Genomic DNA, 10890 nt, shown 5'->3' with positions numbered 1-10890 from the left:
AGGATCAAGCTAATTAGTCCACTTGACTTAACTAAGTGGGATTAAAACCCAATTCTCATCACATCTGATAAGGATAACAAGGACAGGATTTCCAGTTCTAATACCTTGCCAAGAGTTTATTTTATTATTATTATTTTATTTTTCTTATCATTTAACATACTGGTTCCTTAATTTTAAACCCCCAATTTACAATACTCATAACCAATAATAAGAACATACTTCCCTGCAATTCCTTGAGAAGACGACCCGATGTTTAAATACTCGGTTATCAATTTTATTGGGTTTGTTTAAGTGACAAACAAAACTTTTGTATGAAGGAATTTCTGTCGGTTTAGAAACTATATCTACAACGCGACTATTTTTATAAAATTCTTTACCAGCAAAAATCCTAACGTCACTGGCGCCTAGCGCCACCTAGTCGTCAAGGTAATGGACGCCAGCACTCAAATCTGGAGCCCGGCTCCAAGGGCAACTTCAACTCCCACTGGCCCATAATTCTTCAAAGCCCAACGCCAATTCCAATTTCAACTCCTAAGAAGCTCTAAAATCAACTAAAGATTCAAGATTTAAAAAATTATTTAGCGACAACTTCTTTTAGAAAGATAAGAGTTAGTTGTTAGGATTTAGATGAAATTGGATTTAAATTTGAATAAGTTGTTATCTTACTATTCGGAACATAAGATTAGTTTTAGAATTTTAATTAGTTAGGAAACTAGAATATAAATAAGTGAACAAGGTTCGGAGAGAGATATCTTTGGATCTGGGAGTCTACGGATCAAGGAACTCTTTAGTTTTAGGTTATTTTCTTTTCTACCATCAGTAATTAAACCTCCTCTTGTTAAAGGTTAGGATCTCTATTTTCTCTTCAAGTTTTTTCTTCATTTTGATTTATGATTTTCTACTTTTTCAAGATTGAGTCTCATTCTTCATCTTTAATGGTTAGAAATATTGGAAAATATTCTAATTCTGTCTTGGATTCTGTTATTGCTTTGGAAAATTTAATATCAGAATTAGCTTGAAACTCTTTCTCATGATTTTTAACTTGACTAGGAATAGTATATAGAAAAGTTACATAGCTTTAAATCGAAACCATGCTTAACCTCTTCTCTTATTTAGTTGACCAAGGAACTGGCGATTAATTAAGTTAAGAGAAATTAGATTGCCAAGGAATTGTAGTTCAATTATAAATGATTTGCTGTGAAAAGATTTTTGCATGAGTCAAAGTAGAAAAACACAAGTATTACTTCTTCAAAGAATTAAACACCTCTAAAGCCTTCAACATCCCATTCCTTGAATACTTCTCCAAAGTTTTACTACAACAAAAATGCTGAGTACCATCGGATTTAGCGTCGCAGAGTAGCGACGAAGTTACTATCTGATTTACTGGCGATAACAGCGTCAAATTCATAAGGTTAAGTAATTACCAGAAGATTTAGTTTTAGACGGTAAATTCGCCAGTAATATATAGAGGGAAACAAAATATAAATTGGCGCGTCCTTTAGGGACAGATTTATGATGTGTGAGCATCTTTCCTATCTTTTTCCTAGTGAATTTGTATTCAATTTGTTGAGTTTAATCAAGAATTAATTATATTTTAGCCACTATGGATGCTACTTTGAGTCGTGTGCAATTCAGTTTATTTTAGGTAGCATTCGGCTGGATTTGATGGAGTTTCTGCAGAAAAAGAGAAGAAGGCAAATGATGCTGTCAACCCTGACCTCTCTGCACTCAAACCTGAATAACTCGAGCTACAGAGGTCTGATTGTCGTGATTTTAGTGGCATTCGAAAGCTAACTTCCAAAGCTTTCTAACGATATATAATAGTATACACTTCTCTTCCAGCTGTATGGTCAAGGTGGTGCCTAACTTGGAATTTCTCAAGTTAGGCGCCAGAACCACAAATTCTCCAAAAGCACATGATTACAGGCTCTAGTTAAAAAGGGAGCAGTGGTCCCCCTTTCATCTGCTTGATGCTGCACGATTGTTTTTTATTTAATTTTGATTAAATCTTTTATTTTAATTACAAATAGGAAAATATATTATTTAGTTTTAGAAAATATATTTTACATTAATTAGGATTAGATATAAAAGGAATCTCTCTTTTTCTCTTCTACCTCATTCCACAATTTACAGTTTTTCAGAATTCTTATTTTCTCTCTGAACCATGAGCAACTAAACCTCCATTGTTAAGGTTAGGAGCTCTATCTATTGTATGGATTGATACTATTATTTTTCTATTTTAATTTATGTACTGATTTATAATTCAAGAATTGTTTTCATTCTTTATTTTATGTATTTGGGTGGAACGGAAGTATGACCCTTGTTCTAATTGAGTTCTTGTATAACTTGGAAAAGCTCTTTACTTGAACAACAGCTTGAAAATAATTTCTCCTAAATTTCTAATTATTTGGACTTAACGGGATACATGACATATAATCCTCTTATATTTGGGTAATTAGGATTTCTGTGGCATATAAACTAGAATGGAACTTCACCCTCTAATTGGAATTAAGTGACAAAGGAATTGGCAGTTGATGAATTTTAGAGGAGACTAAAAAGGTCTAAGGAATTAGGGTTTAGTCACATATAGTTTGCCATGAATTAAATCTTGCATGATTAAAATAGTTAGTAAGAAAAGTCAATCCGGAAAATAGATATCTCTGAAGCCTTAACTGTTTTCTCCATATATATTTCACCTTAATTTACTGCTTGCTTTCTGATTTTCTGAATTTACTGTTAATGCGTTTGAATACCAAAACACTCTTTTCTATTTGTCTGACTAAGCCAATCACTCAACCATTGTTGCTTGATCCATCAATACTCGTGGGATCGACCCTCACTCACCTGAGGTATTACTTGGTACGACCCGGTGCACTTGCCGGTTAGTTTGTAGGTTATAAATTCTGCACCAAGTTTTTGGCTCCGTTGCCGGGGATTGACTTTGATTGACAACTATTAGTTGTTTGATTTCTTAGATTAGATAATTTTTCTTTGAATTAGTTTTATTTTAGTATTATTAATTTTTATTTTTCATTTTTTTCCTTTATTTTTTTCCCTTGCTCTTCGTTCACCCTGCTCCTGTTTCTTCTTTTTTGTTTTTTTTACTTCCTTTTCACTTTTTATTTTTTTTTCTTTGATCCGTTTTTTTAATTTTTAATTTATTTTATTTTTTATTTTTTTCTTTTATTTTTTTTGTTTCCTTCCATTATTTTTTCTATATTCTCTTAGTTTTGTTTTATTTTCGTCTTTAATTTTCAAAAAAAAAAAAAAACAAAAAACAAAAATTTTATCATATATTTTTTTTTAATTTCTGAAATTAAGTTTGGTGTCCCCTAGTTATTTTTATTTTAAATTTCTTGTTTATTTTTTTTATAATTTTCAAAATTTTTTTACTTTAATTATTTAGTTGTTTTATTTTATTTCTTTTATACAGGTTACCTCACTGGGAATTCTCTGCACTCTGATGTAGAGAATCCCATCTTTTCTTGTCTTCTGTCTATTTATGAGCAGAAACAGGGACAAGGAACCTCTGTTAGACTTTGATTCTGAACCTGAAAGGACTTTTAGGCGGCGTTTACAACAAACAAGACTTTATAAGGCTGCAGAGTCAACCATGGATCATAATAATGCTGTTAATGCCAATGTGGCAAATCCAATTGGGAATGAGGAACCTAGAAGAGTGCTTGGCTCTTACACTGCTCCTAATGCAGATCTTTATGGAAAAAGCATTGTGATGCCTCCCATAGCTGCAAACAATTTTGAACTGAAGCCTCAGCTTGTCACTCTTGTGCAACAAAATTGCCAGTATCATGGACTTCCTCAGGAAGACCCGAATTAATTTATTTCTGATTTTCTGTAGATTTGTGACACTGTGAAAACCAATGGAGTGAATCCTAAGGTGCACAAACTCATGCTCTTCCCATTTGCTGTGAGGGATAGAGCAAAGTTGTGGTTAGATTCTCAACCCAAGGAGAGTCTGGATACTTGGAATAAGGTTGTCACTGGATTTCTGACTAAATTTTTTCCACCTCAAAAGTTGACTAAGCTAAGGGTGGAGGTTCAGACTTTCAGACAGAAAGATGGTGAGACATTTTATGAAGCTTGGGAGAGATTCAAGCTACTGACTAGGCAATGCCCTCCGGACATGTTCTCTAGATGGACTCAGCTGGATATCTTTTATGAGGGTTTATGTGAAATGTCCAAGATGCGCTTAGATAATTCTGCAGGTGGTTCTTTGCACATGAAGAAGACACCAGAGGAGACTATTGAGCTTATTGAGTTGGTTGCTAATAACCAATACTTATATTCCTCCAACAGGAATCCTTTGCACTCTGAGACCTCTCAGAAGAGAGGCATGTTGGAATTGGAAGTTGTTAATGCTCTTCTTGCTCAGAACAAGCTTATGTCTCAGCAAATGAATTTACTTACTCAACAGTTGAGTGGAATGCGAGTTTCAGCTATCAATACTCAGAATGCACCTCAAGAGGTCCCTTATGACATGACAGGTAATTTTGTGCAAAATAATAATTATGATTATGCTCAATCCTCTTCTGAAGAGGTCAATTACATGGGGAGTAGTCCTAGAAATTCCAACAATGATCCATACTCTAAGACCTACAATCAGGGGTGGAGAAATCACCCAAATTTTGGGTGGAGAGAGCAACCTCAGAGGCCATAAAATTTTAATGATAATTTCTAGCGTGGTTTTCAACAGAATAATTTTAATAACCACCAGTTTTAGTCATCTCAGCAAGCAACTTCTTAGCCCCAATAGAACAATGATTTGGAAGCAATATTGGCAAGTTTTAGACAGGAAACCAGAGTATCAATCAAGAACTTGGAGATTCAAGTGGGTCAATTAGCCACAAAAGTTAATAAAATTGATCAGAGGACCACTAATAGCCTTCCTGGTAACACAATTCCAAATCCAATAGAGGAATACAAGGCTATCACCTTGATAAGTGGACAAGTGGCAAGTACGGAAGCACAAGTTAATGAGGAGCCATTTGAAAAGGAAGCTCTAGAGGAGAAGAAGGAAGTCCCTCCAAAGCGTGTGGATAACCCATTCCCAAACTCTCTTGACACTTATCCTACACTGCCAAAGGCTCCTGAGTACAAGCCTAAAATGCCATATCCTCAGAGACTTCAAAAGGAGACTAAGGACAAGCAGCTTTCAAAGTTCTTGGAAGTCTTCAGAAAGTTACAAATCAATATTCCTTTTGCTGAGGTTTTGGAGCAAATGCCTCTTTATGTCAAGTTCATGAAGGAGCTGTTGTCAAAGAAGAAGCCTTTAAAAGGAGATGAGACAGTGGTCCTGACTAAGGAATGTAGTGCCATCATTCAGAATAACTTGCCAAGGAAGATGCCGAATCCAGGGAGCTTTCAAATTTCATGCACCATTGGGAGCACAACCTTTAAGAAAGTATTATGTGATCTGGGAGCAAGCATCAATATAATGCCCTTGTCTGTGATGAAGAAGCTGCAAATCTAAGAGGCACAACCCACAAGGATAGCATTACAGATGACAGACAAATCTATGAAGCCTGCATACGAATTAGTGGAGAATATCTTGGTCAAAGTGGGTAAGTTCTTCCTCCCAGTAGATTTTGTGATTCTTGACACGGGGGAGGATGAGAACGCCTCTATAATTCTAGGAAGACCATTTCTAGCCACTAGGAGAGCTCTAATCGATGTGGAGGTGGGTGAATTAATGCTTAGAGTGCATAATCAGCAACTGGTCTTTTATGTCTTCAAAGATATATATTCAGCAGGTGAAGAAGAGAGGTGCATGCAAACTGAACTTCTTACTCCAAACCTTCAAGAACCCCCTGATGATGCACAGCAGAATTTGCAGCTCAAACCTTCTTTAGTAACAATCAATAAAATCCCTCCTGACATCAAACCTGAGTTTGGTGTCGGGAATGCATCATCCACCAAGGAGGAGGTCCCCAAAAAGAAGAAAGTACCCAGGGGATGGAGGAACAAAAAGATCCCCACTAAAGGTTTCTCCCCAGGAATGAAGGTGGTGTTAACTAGCAATCCAGTGTGGACTTATACGGTAAACAGAATCCTCTCTCTGGAGCATATTGAGCTACGTTATGGGGACACAGGAAAGAAATTCACAGTGAGGGGTAAAGAGCTAAGCCCCTATAATCCTCCTCCTTAGAGGAGCTGACCGTCAAGCTAGTGACGGTAAAGAAGCGCTTGTCGAGAGGCAACCCGATAATTTTGTATCCTTAGTTAATTTTCCGTTGCGTTAATTTTATTATTTATTTGATTTTTATTGAGTTATACTGTTTTTCCTTTGTTTTACATATACTTGATCATGCAGAATTTTTTTTTGAACAGGAACCGGACGAAACTAAAAAAAAAAAAAAGAAAAGAAAAAAGAGCGTTGACGCTGAACGTGGTATCCACCAAGTTCAGCGTGGAGCATGCAATCCACACTTCAATCACCTATTCCTACACCATATCCAACCCATACACTCCTGAACCCCCTCCCCTATATATATATATATATATATATATATAAAACATAATAATAATAAAAATAATAAAATAAAAAAACAAAAAAATAATATATCTATTTTAATTATTTTAACCTCTTTTGTCCTTTTATCATTTTATTTTTCTTTTATCATAATATTTATTTTTACTCCTCCGTATGTCTTTTTATGTCCCTCTCTGTTTTCAGTTCTTCTTTGCTTGAGGATAAGCAAACTTTTAAGTTTGGTGTTGTCGCTTCGCTTGTGGATTTTCTGTTTATTTTAATGACACCAAAGGGAGGCGAAGCATCTTCACGAAAGAGCACAGCCTGAAGAATGAAACGGCCATTAGGATAACTGAGGTGGTTGAGTTCCTTTCATTCTATATTCCTTCCCGTTCTTACTATGTTAGGTTCCTGTTTTCTGCTTATTTTGTTATTGCATGATCAGTTATTATTTCAATTCCTAGGTTCTAGTTTAATTTACCGTTTATTTTGTTATTTGATTTTTTTTGCTGAAAAAGAGTGTCTCATGTATTGCTCACTGAGCTTGAAATCAAAAGAAAAAAAAAGAAAAATAGAAAGTGATGTGATGCAGATTGAGTTTATATTAAAGAATAGTCTTATTTATTTAAATGTGGTGGTATTATTTGTAATTCTGAATGCATGACATGAATAGTGCATATTTGAATTTGAATTAAAGGATGTTGATGTATGTGAAATAGGAATTTAGAAAACTATTATGAATTTTCTGAATTAAACAAAAGCTTAATCCTTAAAGTAAAAGAAATAGCAAAAGAAAAATAAAAACAAGGTCCAAGGCTCTGAGCATCAATGACTAGGGAGGTCAAACATGATAAAAAAAACTTATAGAGTTGTTTCCCTAGTCATATGTTTGTGGTGTTCTAGTGTCAAGTAATCCTTGAGACAGAACATTTAGAGTCGAGATCAATTGCATTCAGCAGAGTATGCCAAAGGCTTTGAGTACCACTGTCTGGGAGTAGCTGAAAGAAAGATCAAAACTTCAAGAGAGTTTCCCAGTCAAGTGCTTGTGGTGTTTCTGTGTCAAGTAAAGCTTGAGACAAAATATTTAAAGTCATGGCTAGGCTCAAGGTGCAAAGCACCAAAGAAAAGCAAATTTTGTTGTGTTCAAGGATTAAACTGAAGTATAAAAGAGTAGAGAATTCATAATATTATCCGGATTCTAATTCCGAATGACAGTGACATTCTTCTGATTCAAAGGAGAGAGAAAGATGCCAAAACTATTCCAGATTGCAGTTGTAAACCCCACTTCAAGAAGAGACATGAGCTTAATTGAACTCTCACTCACATGCAAATTCACATCCTAAGCTTATGTTAATTTTGGTTGCTTGAGGACAAGCAACAATTCAAGTTTGGTGTTGTGATGCGTGAGCATCTTTCCTATCTTTTCCTAGTGATTTTACATTTAATTTGTTGAGTTTAATCGAGAATTAATTATCTTTTAGCCACTATGGATGCTACTTTGAGTCGTGTGCAATTCTGTTTATTTTAGGTAGCATTCGGCTGGATTTGATGGAGTTTCCGCAAAAAAAGAGAAGAAGGTGAATGATGCTGTCAACCCTGAGCTACAGAGGTCCGATTGACGTGATTCTAGCGGCATTAGAAAGTTAACTGCTAGAGCTTTCCAACGATATATAATACTATACACTTCTCTTCCAGCTGTACGGTCAAGGTGGTGCCTAACTTGGAATTTCTCAAGTTAGGCGCCAGAACCATAAATTCTCCAAAAGCACATGATTATAGGCTCCAGTTAAAAAGAGAGCAGTGGTCCCCCTTTCATCTACTTGATGCTGCACGATTGTTTTTGATTTAATTTTGATTAAATCTTTTATTTTAATTACAAATAGAAAAAGATATTATTTAGTTTTAGAAAATATATTTTACATTAATTAGGATTAGATATAAAAGGAATCTCTCTTTTTCTCTTCTACCTCATTCCACAATTTACAGTTTTTCAGAATTCTTATTTTCTCTCTGAACCATGAGCAACTAAACCTCCATTGTTAAGGTTAGGAGCTCTATCTATTGTATAGATTGATATTATTATTTTTCTATTTTAATTTATGTACTGATTTATAATTCAAGAATTGTTTTCGTTGTTTATTTTATGAATTTGGGTGGAACGGAAGTATGACCCTTGTTCTAATTGAGTTCTTGTATAACTTGGAAAAGCTCTTTACTTGAACAACAACTTGAAAATAATTTCTCCTAAATTTCTAATTATCTGGACTTAACGGGATACGTGACATATAATCCTCTTATATTTGGATAATTAGGATTTCTATGGCATATAAACTAGAATTGAACTTCACCATCTAATTGGAATTAAGTTACCAAGGAATTGGCGGTTGATGAATTTTAGAGGAGACTAAACAGGTCTAAGGAATTAGGGTTTAGTCACATATAGTTTGCCATGAATTAAATCTTGCATGATTAAAATAGTTAGTAAGAAAAGTCAATCCGGAAAATAGATATCTCTGAAGCCTTAATTGTTTTCTCCATATATATTTCACCTCAATTTACTGCTTACTTTCTAATTTTCTAAATTTACTGTTAATGCGTTTGAATACCAAAACACTATTTTCTATTTGTCTGACTAAGCCAATCACTCAACTATTATTGCTTGATCCATCAATCATCGTGGGATCGACTCTCACTCACCTGAGGTATTACTTGGTATGACCCGGTGCACTTGCCGGTTTGTTTGTGGGTTATAAATTCCGTACCAATTTATCGTTAGAAAAATCAGACGGTAAACCCACTTAGTGAAACACTGTATTTTGGTGACCCGCAATGGTTTACTATAAGATTTTTTCGATGGTAATTGGGCGGTAAATTCAAAGCGTGAACTCTCTTCCTTCCTCATTCAAATTTCACTCTCTCTCTCTCTCTAACCCTCTTGCCTCGTTCTCTCTCTACCCCTCTGCCCTTTCTCTCTTTAAGATTCTCGCCTTCCCTATCACCGCCGACCACCTTAAGCCGCCGCTTCTCCCTTATCTTTCATCCATTCTCTCTCTAATCCACTCTAACTCGGCCCCTGTCATAGAGCCTTTGTTCCTAGCTCGTTCCCGGTGACCGTTTGTTTGCTGCTTCTCGCACCAGCAATATCATAGTGCCGCTGCAACTCCTTTCATTTCCTTTATTCCATTCTATTTTGGCAACCCAGGTTACTACTCTATTTTTAATTTCTCTTTCTGTTAATTTTAGTTTCATTATACTGATTTCTGGTTAGTTAGTTAGAATTAATTTTATTTTAGTAGATTTTAAGTGGTTATGATAGGTTAGATTAGGTTATTAGGTTCTGAATTGCTGAAAAATATTTGGATTATTTAGATTATGCTTGGTTGTTGCCAATTTTGAATTATTTATTGCTGGTGTTGATTGTTGATTTGAAATTAAGGCTATCAATTGCTTTTTGATCTTGATTTTGCATGTTTAATGTTTGTTCATGCCAAGTGTTCGTCAATATGCCTCAGAGCTTTTAATGCAATATTTGGTCTAATTCTTGAAAATCAATGCTCGTTTGCATGTTATGACTGTTATTATGCATTGATAATGGAATTTGATTAATTTTTAATTGACCAAAACTTTGGAATTTTTGAATGATTGAGGCATTTATTTAAGAGTACAAGGTTAATTAAGTTAGTTCTTTTTAACTCGATTAGGTCAACTTTGTATGTTTAATTGGTTTTGGATTATATTAGGAATTAATTTCAAATGTTGAAATTAATTGGTTCTTCTATTCCTTATTTAGTTCTGAACTTAGGGCACTGAACTTGTTTTGGACTTGAGGTTTTCTAAAATTCTGAACTTAGGTTACTAAACTTGTTTAGTTTAAATTTTAATTAGAACATGTTCTGATTTTGTTTCTTATTTAGTTCTGATTTATTCTGATTCTAATTAAAACATGTTTTGACTATTGTTGATTTGTTTTGAACTAGTTATTATAATTTATAAGGTTGATTTGTTGTTTTGAACTTTTGATTATTTATGATCGTCGTGTTGATTATTATTGATTTATGTTGATTATTGTTGATTTAGTTCTCTTTGTTGGATTTCTGAACTAAGTTTAACATAGTTAATTGGTATGCTATTTGCAGACATGAAGACGGATGGAGGTTCCACGAATCAGGCTACTGGTTGGGGATGTGGTCATGGTTGTGGAAGTGGGAGGATTTCTTCTGGTACCCCTGAGAACTCTGGATCCTCTCCCTCTACTTTGACCACTCTGGTGATGTCAGAGGTTGTGGGTTTAGCGGACCAGCCGTTCATCATGGTCCATAAGCCCAACTACGTCCCTTCGTCTACAGTAACAACGCCGCCTCCAATCGCTCAACAACCCGCTGCCACGACAACGCCGCCTC

General features: G+C 35.0%; 1 non-coding gene across 1 annotated transcript; it reads right to left on the bottom strand.

Annotated features, from left to right (window-relative positions):
- Positions 1 to 4043: 4043 nt before the first annotated feature.
- Positions 4044 to 4149, bottom strand: LOC112788109 (small nucleolar RNA R71). The gene has a single exon (XR_003195488.1). It is a non-coding gene; the product is annotated as a small nucleolar RNA R71 (small nucleolar RNA).
- Between the last annotated feature and the right edge of the window lie 6741 nt (positions 4150 to 10890).

Source organism: Arachis hypogaea, chromosome 20 (genome assembly GCF_003086295.3).
Source record: "Arachis hypogaea cultivar Tifrunner chromosome 20, arahy.Tifrunner.gnm2.J5K5, whole genome shotgun sequence".
Classification (NCBI taxonomy): domain Eukaryota; kingdom Viridiplantae; phylum Streptophyta; class Magnoliopsida; order Fabales; family Fabaceae; genus Arachis; species Arachis hypogaea.
The sequence above is the reverse complement of the archived record's forward strand: the minus strand, read 5'-3'. Positions and strand labels throughout refer to the sequence as shown.